General features: G+C 41.7%; 1 protein-coding gene across 3 annotated transcripts in view; it reads left to right on the plus strand.

The window, feature by feature from the left end:
• Positions 1–13,907, plus strand: part of pcca (propionyl-CoA carboxylase subunit alpha) — a 495,020-nt gene that overhangs the window by 285,934 nt on the left and 195,179 nt on the right. The gene's annotated exons all lie outside the window — the stretch shown is intronic.

Raw genomic sequence — 13,907 nt, forward strand, 5'->3', positions numbered from 1 at the left:
TGGTGAACGCAGCAGGCCAGGCAGCATCTCTAGGAAGAGGTGCAGTCGACGTTTCAGGCCGAGACCCTTCGACTTGCCCTGACGAAGGGTCTCGGCCTGAAATGTCGACTGTACCTCTTCCTAGAGATGCTGCCTGGCCTGCTGCGTTCACCAGCAACTTTGATGTGTGTTACCCACAAAGCCATGCTGACTGTTCCTAATCAGACTATGCTTCTCCAAATGCTTATAAGTCCTGCCTCTAAGAAACCTCTGAAATAGCTTGCCCACCACTGATTTAAGACTCACTGGTCTATAATTCTCAGGATTATCCCTATTAATTTTCTAGAACTAATGAAATACATTTGCATTTCTCCAGTTTTCTGGTCCTATTCCTGTGGTTATTGTTATTGCAAAGATCATTGTCAAAAGTGCAGCAATCTCTTCCCTTTCTTCCTCGAGTAGCCTGGGGTATATCCCATCTGGTTCTAGGGACTTATCTATCCTAATCTTCTTTAAAGCTTCCAACAGTGCCTCTTTCTTAACCTCAACATGTTCCAGCAAATTAGCCTGTTCTATGCTAACCTCATATTCATTAAAATCCCTCTGACTGGTGTCATGGAATTTTGTTGTTTTGTGGCAGTAGAACAGTGCAAGACATAAAATTACTGTAAATAGGGCAAAAGATGAATAATGAATTAGTGTTCATAGAACTCTTATAGTAGACAGAAAGAAGCTATTTTTAAAATGTTGAGTGTGGGTCTTTTGTACCTCTTTCCCAATGGTAGTAACGTAAAGAGGTCATGTTTCAGATGGTGAGTATCTTTATTGATAGATGCTACCTTCCTGACGTACCACCTTTTTGAAGATGTCCTTGATAGCGGGGAAGGTTGTGCCTGTGATGGAACTGGCTGAGTCTGCAACACTCTGCGGCCTCTTGCGACCTTGTGCATTGGAGGCCCCATCCCTGGCTGTGATGCGGCCGTTCAGAGTGCTTCCTAAAGTACATCTGCAGAAATTTGCAAGAGTCTTTGGTGGTATATGAAATTTCCTCAAAGTCCTAATGAAGTAGAGCGTCTGGCAAGCTTTCTTCATATGATAACATCAATGCAACTGTTTGGAGGGAGCAGTACATGTGAATTTACCATTAGGACCACTGCATTTTGATTAAAATCCTAGATCTGGAGAGCACAAATCTTTTAAAAATGAGAAAGATGAAAAAAGACAGACTTTATGAAAACGTTCATAGGGGATAGACATGTGGCAAATTGAATATTACACAAGGATGTGAGATGTGTGTTTCATTGGTGGAATGAGGAATTACAATATATGGTCACTAATGTAACTGTAGAGTGGATGCAACATTAAGACCCAGGCTGCTTGGTGCGCAAACTTTGACTGGCATGATTGTTAACAAATCAGTTGATAGAATTGTAAGGAGTACAAAAGTCAGGAGGTTATGCTAAAACCTTATAAAGCATTAGTTGTACCCCAGAAAGAATACAGTGGGATATAAGTCAGTTGCAGAAGTGGGCAGAAAGATGGCAGATTAAGTTTAACCCCGCCAAATGTGTAATGTTGCAGCTTGTTAGGTCAAATGTAAAGAAACAGTGCACTGTTAACACCAAGTTCCTTAGGTGTTGATGAGCAGAGGGATCTTAGGGTTCAAGTTCATAGCACCCTGAAAGGGTGCTACATAGGTTGATAGGTGGTTAAGAATTTATATGGTATACTTGCCTTTATTAGTTGAGGCTTTGAGTTCAACAGTCAGGAAGTTAAATTGCAGTGTTATAAAACTCTAGTTAAGCTGCATCTGGAGTATTGCACACATTTCTGGTCACCCCAAAATAGGAAGGATGTTAAGGCTTTGGAGAAGATGCCAAAACGGTTTACCAGGATGCTGCCTGGATTAGAGGGCAGGTGCTACAACGGGAATTCGGACAAATTTGGTTTGTTTTCTCTTGAGCAGTGGAGGCTGAGGGGAGACCTGTTGGAGGTTTATATGATTACGAGAGGCATAGATAGGGTAGATAGACAGTATCTTTAACCCAGGGTTGAAATGTCTAACACCAGAGGGCATACATTTAAGGTGAGAGGACGTGAGGAGTAAGCTTGTGACACAGAGAGCCGGGGGGGTGCCTGGGGTGGTAGTAGAAGCAGATGCATTAAGGACTTCTAAGAAACGTTCAGAGAGACACATGAATGTGAGGAAAATGGAAGGATAGGGACATTGTGTAGGCAGAGGGAATTAGTTCAGTTGGCCATTTAATTACGAATTTATTTGGGTCGGCACAACCCTAATAAATTAGCACTGTTGTATGTTCTATATTCTAGTTCTGGGCCCTTACTTCAGAAGGATGTCAAGTCCTTGGAGAGGTTGTGGAGATTTACTGCTGTGGTCATATCTGTGAGGGTTTTCTTTTAACACAGAGCGAATGGTGAAGTTGGTGTTGTTTTCCAAAAGGTGGAGAAAACTGGGAGGGAACTTGATGACTAATTTTAAAATAATGAATGTTTTGTACAGAGAAACATTTTCTAATACTTACCTCATTTAAAGTGATTAATAAGCAAACCAAAGTCGATATCAGAAAAAAATGTGTGTGGTTCATATTTGTAAAGAACTGTTGGATTGGGTTGGCCGAGGTGACTAAAGAATGCGATTGCAAAAAGAACTCGATAACACGTGAAGGAGAAATCTTTGCACGGCTATTTAGACAGGGGAGTGGAACCAGTTGGATTGCTCTGCAAAAAAATCTGGTGAAGATTTAATGGGCCTTTATAACCTTTTCTAATGTTATACTGTTCTCTGATTCTCCATTGGTGTGTTGTTTCTATGAGCTTTTGTAAAAGGTACAAAAGCAGGAACATTTTGCAGAGCCATTGTAAACCACTGGTTAGGACCAATTCTGGACTGTGCCTTTTAGGTGCTATTCAAAGCCCTTGAGAGAGGATTTACTAGAATGATCTCAGGAATGAGGGAGTTCAGTTCCATCGAAGGGCTGGTTCTTAGAGCAGAGGGAGTCGAGGGGAGATTTACTGGGGTGTTCTAAATCACAAGGAATTTTGATCAAGGAAAAAAGGGGAAATGTTCCATGGTAGCAAAGGTGGTGACCAGAGGAGGCAGGCAGAAGAACAAGAACAAAGAATCACTTTTATGCTAGAAAGGTGTTGAAAGCAGATTCAGTAATGACTTCCCAATAAGTGGAAAAATGTATGAGGCTTCAGAAAAGGCTGCAGAGGGAACAGGATTTATAACATACTGTTTTCAGAGTCAGTATAGGCAAAATGAATAAACAACCTCCGTGTAATTCTCCAATACTTCATATCTAGATATGATCAAACAAAAAATAGCTTTAGATGTCTATGTCACTCATTCCTCGTGTTAGCTTACTGATCCCCTTGTACATTAATTGCACAAGCCACAAAAGGTTTTATGTGCAAGACAAACAGCTTAAGCAATGCTTTGCTGAAGAAATAGTCCTTTGGGGATCAGTGTTTAAGGCATATTCTTCAAAGATTATAATATTCAGACGACAGCATAAAATAATTATAACACTCTGGTAAACTTTATGTCTTTTAATATTAATGTTTAAAATCATTGGTGAGCATCACAATGATTTCAGGAGCCTGCTGTTCTGTATCCTGGATGGAGCTCGAGTCTCAATTTCTGCACAACAGGATTGAAACAACAAAAGAAAACCTTCATCTAATATTGTCTGAATATCAATGTCATGGATGTATTTTAAAAGGAATTAATGGTAATCCAATCTGACCTGAACAGTTTGATTTGGTTAAATGTTCAAATGTTTGGCAGGTATTGTTAAAATAAGAAATGCCAAGGTTCTGTACAATTGCTGCACTTGAGTAACTCGGTGACATTTGAAAGTGAAAGACCAGAATTTAAAAAAAACTAAACAAATTACTTTCCTGGTCTGTTACTTTAGAATCTGCGAAATTTTCAGAACCTGTTATGTCCATTCAGCCCATTGTTTCCCTGACAATCAAGAGAGAGTTTATTCAGACTAATCTCATCTTTATCTGTGCTTTCAGCTTGTAGCTCTGTAGGTTGCTGCACTGCATGTGCTCAGACAGGTAGATTATAAAATTAATAAGGTACCACCCCAACCTTGTTTTCTGCAGTGAGTTGAAATTCCCGCAGCTGCTCTAAAGATTATTTTGTTACTTAACTCCGCTGTAATCCTTGTACCTATTACTCAAATCTGTGCCAACTAGATTTTGACCTCTCTGCTTTGGAGAATCCACCCTGGTTACCCCATTTTACCTCTTGTAATTTTTTTTATATACCTCAGTTAAAATTTTGTGCAGCCGTGTCTTTCCCAATAAAAACAACCCCAGCTGAGCCTGTCTTTGCTGATAACTAAACCACTCCATCCTGTTGATATCCTTGTAAATCTCCTCTGAAGCCTCAAGCTGTTACATTCTTCCTGTAGTGTGACCAAAACTGAATATATTAGTTCTCTCAGGAATATGTTCAACTTCAGTTCAACCAAATAGTGCCTGGCTTGGTCACTTATCCAAAAAGTCATGACCCATTTCACTAACTGTAGTCCCAGGGAGTGCTGAATCTTCTCACTGGCTTTGACAGAAACTTGGATCGGCTAGAACTCCATTTTCCAACATGATTTGCTCCATCTTTTTGAAATGTCAGGCAGGGTGTGAAGTGGGACTCCATCCTGAATGTGAGTGTTCTGCACAATTGGGAAGGTTTTCAATCAGATACATATAGGAAAAAATTGGGTAAATACAGATCAAAAAAGCTTTAAGTGCAAGAACCAGAAGTAGAAGAAATAAAGGATTGCAGAAGAATTGTGAGACCTGCTACAACTTTGAGTGAGCAGTCTACATTAGTTAGCTCAGAGGGGCTATTGTATAGGCAAGGGAAGGGATATCAAATTCAGAGGCATGCATATCACCAATGACTCCTTACTGATGCAGTGATCAGGAAAGTGTACCAACGTATGTACTTTCTTCATCTTCCGAGATGTACTGACATGTCCATGAGGAGCCTCTTTCAGCACGTCTAAGAGTACAATAGAAGGTATCCTGACAGATTACACTTCAGCAGCTGCTATGCTCTGGATTGAGGAAAGCTGCCAAGATTTCTAAACACAGGCCAGGCTGTCACAAGCTTGTCATTTCTTTCTATCCAGTCCATCTTCATGGAACATTGCTTTAGGAAGGATTGTCAAGGAAACTTGCCACCCCGAGCATTCCCTTTTCTCTCTTCTACCAGGAGCTTGAAAGTCCAGACATCCACACTAAAGAGCAGCTTCTTCCCCACAGCTATCAGACTTCTGCACCAATTATCTCTTTCACATCCGCTTCCCAGTGGTGCTGCCTTGTCTCTGACTCCCAATTCTACTTCATCCGTTAAAGTCACTTTTGCATTTCTTTTTGGAGTTCTTCAGATTGCACTACAATCTTTGTCCCATTCTTTTGTTCTGTGCTTGTCTCTGTATTTATTGTTATTAGCATGTATACTATTTACTATGAGTTTCACATGAGCAAGAAATTTCATTGCACCCTGGTGTATATTGCAGTAAGCTAATCTGAATCTGAATGCTATAGAGAGTGGAAGTCAGACTTGGAGTGATTGCAGTTGGTGAAGCCTTAATGAAGTTGAAGAACTAACATAGCTTGTTGTTATGCCTTGTCCTACCCTCAGACCTACTCATGAAAAATTCATTCTGTATCAATAATATTTGTTTGAAGTCTTCAATGCAGCAAAAAAGTCAACAAACATAAAGTAATCAACTTTGAACCACATGGTGATACTGGGCCGCTGACCAAAAGCTTGGTCAAAGAAACAATGTTTTGATATGCATCATAAAGGAGGCAAAGGTTTAGGGCCTTGCAATTGAAGATATACAAGAAATAACAGCAGAAGACCAATCTGCCCCTCAGCCATGATCTTTTGCCTCTGCGCCACTGATCTTCCCTTAACCATATAACAATTACAGCACAGAAACAGGCCATCTCGGCCCTTCTAGTCCATGCCAAACGCTTACTCTCACCTAGTCCCATCTACCTGCACTCAGCCCATAACCCTCCATTCCTTTCCTGTCCATATACCTATCCACTTTTTTTTTAAAATGACAAAATCGAACCTGCCTCTCTACTGGAAGCTCGTTCCACACAGCTACCACTCTCTGAGTAAAGAAGTTCCCTCTCGTGTTACCCCTAAACTTTTGCCCCTTAACTCTCAACTCATGTCCTCTTGTTTGAATCTCCCCTACTCTCAATGGAAAAAGCCTATCCATGTCAACTCTACCTATCCCCCTCATAATTTTAAATACCTGTATCAAATACCTCCCTCAGCCTTCTACGCTCCAAAGAATAAAGATCTAACTTGTTCAACCTTTCTCTGTAACTTAGGTGCTGAAACCCAGGTAACATTCTCGTAAATCTCCTCTGTACTCTCCCTATTTTGATGACATCTTTCCTATGGTTTGGTGACCAGAACTGTACACAATACTCCAAATTTGGCCTCACCAATGCCTTGTACAATTTTAACATTACATCCCAACTCCTATACTCAATGCTCTGATTTATAAAGGCCAGCATACCTAAAGCTTTCTTCACTACCCTATCCACATGAGATTCCACCTTCAGGGAACTATGCACCATTATTCCTAGATCCCTCTTTTCTACTGCATTCCTGAATGCCCTACCGTTTACCATGTATGTCCTATTTTGATTAGTCCTACCAAAATGTAGCACCTCACACTTATCAGCATTAAACTCCATCTGCCATCTTTCAGCCCACTCTTCTAACTGGCCCAAGTCTCTCTGCAAGCTTTAAAAGCCTACTTCTTATCCACAGCTCCACCTATCTTAGTATCATTTGCATACTTACTAATCCAATTTACCAGCCCATCATCCAGATCATTAATGTATATGACAAACAACATTGGACCCAGTCCAGATCCCTGAGGCACACCACTAGTCACCAGCCTCCAACCTGACAAACAGTTATCCACCACTACTCTCTGGCATCTCCCATCCAGCCACTGTTGAATCCATTTTACTGCTTCAATATTAATACCTAACGATTGAACTTTCCTAACTAACCTTCTGTGTGGAACCTTGTCAAAGGCCTTACTGAAGTCCATATAGATAACATCCACTGCTTTACCCTTGTCAATTTTCCTAGTAACCTCTTCAAAAAATTCAATAAAATTTGTCAAACATGACCTTCCACGTACAAATCCATGTTGACTGTTCCCAATCAGACCCTGTCTATCCAGATAATTATATATATCATCTCCAAGTATACTTTCCATTAATTTACCCACCACTGACATCAAACTTACAGGCTGATAATTGCTAGGTTTACTCTTAAAACCCTTTTTAAACAATGGAACCGCATGAGCAATATGCCAATCCTCTGGCACCATCCCTGTTTCTAATGACATTTGAAATATTTCTGTCAGAGCCCCTAACTTCCCTCAAGTCCAAGGGAATATCCTGTCAGGACCGGGAGATTTATCCACTTTTATATTCCTTTAAAAGCGCCAGTACTTTTTCTTCTATAATCATCATAGTTTCCATAACTGCCCTACTTGTTTCCCTTACCTTATACAATTCAATATTCTTCTCCTTAGTGAATACCGAAGAAAAGAAATTGTTCAAAATTTCCCCTATCTCTTTTGGCTCTTCACGTAGCTGTCCATTCTAATTCTGTAAGGGACCAATTTTATCCCTCACTATCTTTTTGCTATTAATATAACTGTTAAAACCCTTTTGGATTTATTTTCACCTTACTTGCCAAAGCAACCTCATATCTTCTTTTAGCTTTTCTAATCTCTTTCTTAAGATTCTTTTTACATTCTTTATGTTCCTTGAGCACCTCCTTTACTCCATGCTTCCTATATTTATTGTAGATCTCTCTCTTTTTCCAAACCAAGTTTCCAATATCCTTTGAAAACCATGGCTCTCTCAAACTTTTAACCTTTCCTTTCAACCAAACAGGAACATAAAGATTCTGTACCCTCAAAATTTCACCTTTAAATGACCTCCATTTCTCTATTACATCCTTCCCATAAAACACATTGTCCCAATCCGCTCCTTCTAAATCCTTTCGTATCTCCTCAAAGTTAGCCTTTCTCCTGGGTCCAGTCCTATCCTTCTCCATAATTATATTGAAACTAATGGCATTGTGATCACTGGATCCGAAGTGCTCCCCAACACATATCTCTGTCACCTGACCTGTTTCATTCCCTAACAGAAGATCCAACACTGCTCCTTCTCTAGTTGGTACCTCTATGTATTGCTACAAAAAACGATCCTGCACACATTTTACAAACTCCAAACCATCTAGCCCTTTTACAGAATGGGCTTCCCAGTCTTTGTGTGGAAAATTAAAATCTCCCACAATCACAACCTTGTGCTTACTATAAGTATCTGCTATCTCCTTACAAATTTGCTCCTCCAATTCTCGCTCCCCATTAGGCGGTCTATAATAAAACCCTATAAGTGTTACTACACCTTTCCTTTTCCTCAATTCCACCCAAATAGCCTCCCTAGACGAGCCCTCTAATCTATCCTGCCAAAGCAGCGCTGTAGTATTTTTTATGACAAGCAATGCAACACTTCCTCCTCTTGCCCCTCCGATTCTATCACACCTGAAGCAACAAAATCCAGGAATATTTAGTGGCCAATCACACCCCTCCTGCACCCATGTTTCACTAATAGCTATGACAACATATTTCCAAGTATCAATCCATGCTCTAAGCTCATCCACCTTTCTTACAATGCTCCAAGCATTAAAATAGATGCATTTAAGAAACTCTCCACCTCTTACTCTGTTTATCCCTAATGGTGCAAACAACTTTATTATCTTTTTCTTCCTTCTCCCCTACATCTTTGATCTGAACGCTCCCCTTCTCTGTCACCTGCCTATCCTCCCTCACACACTGTCTACTAGCTTTCTCTATTTGTGAACTAACCTCCTCTCTCCTAGTCTCTTCAATTTGATTCCCATCTCCCAACCATTCTAGATTAAAGTCTCCCCAGTAACCTTCGCAAATCTCCCCGCCAGGGTATTGGTCCCCCTAGGATTCAAGTGCAACCTATCCTTTTTGTACAGGTCACACCTGCCCCAAAAGAGGTCCCAATGATCCAGAAAGTTGAATCCCTGCCCCCTGCTCCAATCCCTCAGCCACACATTTATCCTCCACCTCATTCCATTCCTACTCTCACTGTTGCGTGGCACAGGCAGTAATCCTGAGATTACTACCTTTGCGGTCCTTCTTCTCAACTCCCTTCTTAACTCCCTATATCCTCCTTTCAGGACCTCTTCCCTTTTCCTACCTGTGTCATTGGTACCTATATGTACCATGACCTCTGGCTGCTCATCCTCCCACTTCAGGATATCTTGGACGCGATCAGAAGCATCCCGGACCCTGCCACCAGGGAGGCAAACTAACATCCGGGTCTCCTGACTGCGTCCACAGAATCGCCTATCTGACCCCCTAACTATCGAGTCCCCTATTACTACTGCCCTCCTCTTCCTTTCCCTACCCTTCTGAGCTACAGGGCTGGACTCTGTGCCAGAGGCACAGCCACTGTTGCTTCCCCCAGGTAGGCTGTCCCCCCTGTTCCCTCCCAACAGTACTCAAACAGGAGTACTTATTGTCAAGGGGTACAGCCACTGGGGTACTCTCTAGTACCTGACTCTTCCCCTTCTCCCTCCTAACCGTGACCCACTTGTCTGCCTCCCGTGGCCCCGGTGTGACCACCTCTCTATCAGCCTGTAACTCCTCTCTATCAACTCCTCACTCTCCCTGACCAGACGAAGGTCGTCGAGCTGCAGCTCCAGTTCCCTAACACGGTCCCTTCGGAGCTGCAGCTCGGCGCACCTGGCACAGATGTGGACATCCAGGAGGCTAGGAGACTCCAGGACCTCCCACATCCGACACTGAGAACAGCAAGCTGCCCTTAATTTTTAAATGTCATTAATCTTAGGCTACGTCCACACTAGACCGGATAATTTTGAAAATGCCGGTTTTGCGTAAAAACGATAGGCGTCCACACCAGGCATTTTTGAAAATACCTCCGTCCTCATTAAAACGGGTATTTGGGTGAATCCCCTTCTACTGGGCATGTGCAAGACATACAGAAAGCAAGCAAAGAGGAAACGGTATAGTTGGTGTACATTTGTCCAGTTACAGACTGGAAAAACTTAAAAGGAAATTACGAAACGAAGGACTTGGTGTGCGTTTGTCCAGATACAGACTAGAAAAACTTGAAAGGAAATTGCCAAATGAAAGACTTGGTGTACGTTAATCCAGAAACATTTCCTACAGCCATAGTCTCTTCACTGATGAAAGGGACGACAGCTACAACTAAATGCAATAAGGCTAGTTACTGGGCAAGAGTGAAATTTGCTGTTAGATTAGATTATGACACTCAGTCCTCATTTATTGTCATTTAGAAATGCATGTATTAAAAGATGATACAATATTCCTCCAGAATGATATCACAAGAAACACGGGACAAACCAAAACTAAAACTGCCAAAACCACATAATTATAACATATAGTTACAACAGTGCAAAGCAATACCGTAATTTGATAAAGAGCAGACCATGGGCATGGTTAAAAAAAAGTCTCAAAGTCCCGCTAGCCTCATCATCTCACGCAGACGGTAGAAGGGGGAAACTCTCCCTGCCATGAACCTCCAAGCGCTGCAAACTTGCCGATACAGCACCATTGGAAGCACCCGACCGCAGCGGACTCTGAGTCCGTCCGAAAACTTCGAGTTTCCGACCAGTCCTTCGACACCGAGCAACATCCTCTGCCGAGCACTTTGACCCCACCCCGGCCGCCAAGCAACAAGCAAAGCCGAGGACTCTGGGCCTTCCCCTCCAGAGATTTCGGACCACACAGTAGCAGCAGCAGCAAAGCAGGCATTTCAGAAGTTTCACCAGATGTTCCTCCATGCTCTCACGTCCGTCTCCATCAAATCAGGATTGTGCACGGCACCCTACTTGACAAATTGTTACCTCATTTGTTTGCCTTTAATTTTGCCATGTCTTTGTGTATTATTTTGCTGTATTTAACATGTGGAATAAAACGAGTTACTGGGCAAAAGTGACAATTGCATCTATTGAATGTTTGCACAAGCATTAATAAAGCACCTTGTTAAATGTGTGTGGGCACGTGGCCAAGTGGTTAAGGCATTGGACTAGCAACCTGAAGGTCGTGAGTTCGAGCCCCAGCTGAGGGAACGTGTTTTGTCCTCGAGCAAGGCACTTAACCATACATTGCTCTGTGACGACACTGGTGCCAAGCTGTATGGGTCCTAATGCCCTTCCCTTGGACAACGTTGGTGTCGTGGAGAGGGAGACTTGCAGTATGGGCAACTGCTGGTCTTCCATACAACCTTGCCCAGGCCTGCGCCCTGGAGAGTGAAGACTTTCCAGGCGCAGATCCATGGTCTTGCAAGACTAACGGATGCCTTTATTATGTTAAATGTATAAAACATGAATGCATTGGTGTTATCTTATATTTCCATACAATGTTACATTAGGCTGTTACACATCTATTGTCAGATATTGTTGTTGTGGTGTTGGAGGTTGCGTTCAAGAAAACAATGAAATGCCACGCTGCCACCACCATTTGTTCCGGCACGTCATGACAGCGTTTTTAAAATTAGCTGTTTACCTGGTACACACTGCAACAGCCAACTGTCGTTTTCAGAATTAAACACTCTGAAGAGTGTTTTAGAAAAGCTCCTTTTTTTGAGGGAGGAAAATGCCGTTCACTGTGGACGGAGGGTCAAAGCGAAGAGGAAAAGCTTCGGTTACAGATTTATCCAGTCAAGTGTGGATGTAGCCTTAGACTTGAATATACTCAGCAACAGAGACTCTACAGCAACCTGGGTAGAGAATTTCAACAAATCACCACCTCATTATTAAGTTAGCCTCTGTTGGGGTGTAACTCCTTCTGCACTCAGGTTAGTTTATTGTCATACACACCAGGGTGCATTGAAATTCCTTGCTCACATTAAGCTCACAGAGTAAACAGCACACAAAGTAATAAACAACAATAAATACACACAAAGTGTGTACTCAGCAGGTCAGGCAGCATGTGTGGAAAGGAATGAAGAGTCTTATTTGTGTTACTCAGGATTTCTAGCATCTTCAGAATCCCATGTGTTTACAGTAAACACATCAATGAGTTCAAAATAACAAAACAGTGCAAAGATTATAGTCATTGCAATTGAGTCCCTTTCACTGATCATTCTATATCCAGATTAGACCCTTCAGTGAGTGGCAGCTGCAGTTAAAATGGAGTATCAAAGTTAGCTCAACACATATGGTCCGGCATCTATTCCAGTGTTTGTTTGTCATGGAAGAAGTTTACTGTTGGGTTAGTTTACCCCCTAGTCTGGTGTATATATTGCATGGGTGCTGAATGGTGGTGTCTAAGGTAAAGATCTCATAGATTGTAAATGACATTGCTCTCCCAAGAGAAGGCATTCAGCAAAATATTGGAAGCACTTTTGCTGGATCTTAGCTCTAGCCTAAACCCAGTTCCGTTAAGTATGAAGAAAATCTGGTTTTGTTTTTAGCTGCAACACCACACGATTGAAAATAAGCATGGCTATTTGGCCTCTGTTTGATCCTGTTAGTGTGTGGCTAATGTCTCGGCAATGTTTTGGAAGCAGCAGGTAGTCAGAAGAAGGCAGCTTGTGGGTCATCATTCTTCAGCCTGGCAGCTTTTCACACACAGATGTGGACCTTGTGAACTTTGGCTGAGGTCAAAATGAACCTCACATCCAACACTTGTGACGTGCTATTGGACAAAGTGAAGACAAGTTGACTTGCCCTATTTTGCCTTGTTTTTTTTCCCCCAAATTTGGTGGAACTGTAACATAAGACTCATTTTATTTCACTTACCAGGCCCCTTGAAACCCTCTTTGCAGCGTAATGTAGATACATGGGATCTACAACTGCTTGACTTGCATATTTTACATTCTAATGATTTATTTATGGTAGACAGCCTTTTATGAGACTGATACCTTTGATGATATTCATATTGAAGACTCCTTTCAAGTAATGCTGTAAAATTATGAGCTTGAAACTTTATTGATTAATGTAGTGAAGATGATTTATTCATTTAGGTTCAAAGAGCCATCCTTGATTTATTTTAATATTGTCTACCTATCAGAGATTCTCGCTACTATTGAAGTGTCGACTCTGTACTTGACATTGTACCTGGAATGATGCAGGATGCAAGTGGCAGGTCTTGATTTGTAATTCTTTTGGGTAATCAACTGAGAAATTCAAATCCCTGGCCAATGTTGTCGAGGACCATCTCTCTACAGATCAGTTGGTTGCTGTGAAAGAAACTTCAGCACATTTGATTTCTCTTTTGAGCATGATCAGTCTCGGTCAAGCAGTGATATTAGAAGAGCTCCCACAACTTTTCTCAGAGCCATAGAAGATGGCAGCACAGAGGATGGCGAGCAAATTCTCCCATCAAACATGTGGGGAATCTTGATTGTAATAACCCAGAATTAATTCCAATGCCTTGCTCTCCCCCTATGATTTACTCTGTGCTGAATGTTGAGTTACTCAATCCTTTAAAGAAAAAGTGCAGTGATCTCCATTTTAACTTCTGTGAGGCTAAACATTGGCTGCTTTAACAGTTCTTTGCATGGTGGATTATTTCCTATGTCCCTCACACCATATTTTGTGTAAGAACTTTAAATCGATGTTACTCTTCCTAAGTAGACGGAAATATCCCATTGCAAAAGATTAGAAACCATTAAATCTCCTTGTAGATTATTCTGTCCACTGTCTCAGGTCCCTCACAATTCAATTCCTACTAATTTACCCATTTTAGTCCCGAACAACCAACTCTCCCTTACCTTCTGCTCAAGGTACCTACTTGACCTTTCAA

Source organism: Mobula birostris, chromosome 5, assembly GCF_030028105.1.
Source record: "Mobula birostris isolate sMobBir1 chromosome 5, sMobBir1.hap1, whole genome shotgun sequence".
Taxonomy (NCBI): Eukaryota; Metazoa; Chordata; class Chondrichthyes; order Myliobatiformes; family Myliobatidae; genus Mobula; species Mobula birostris.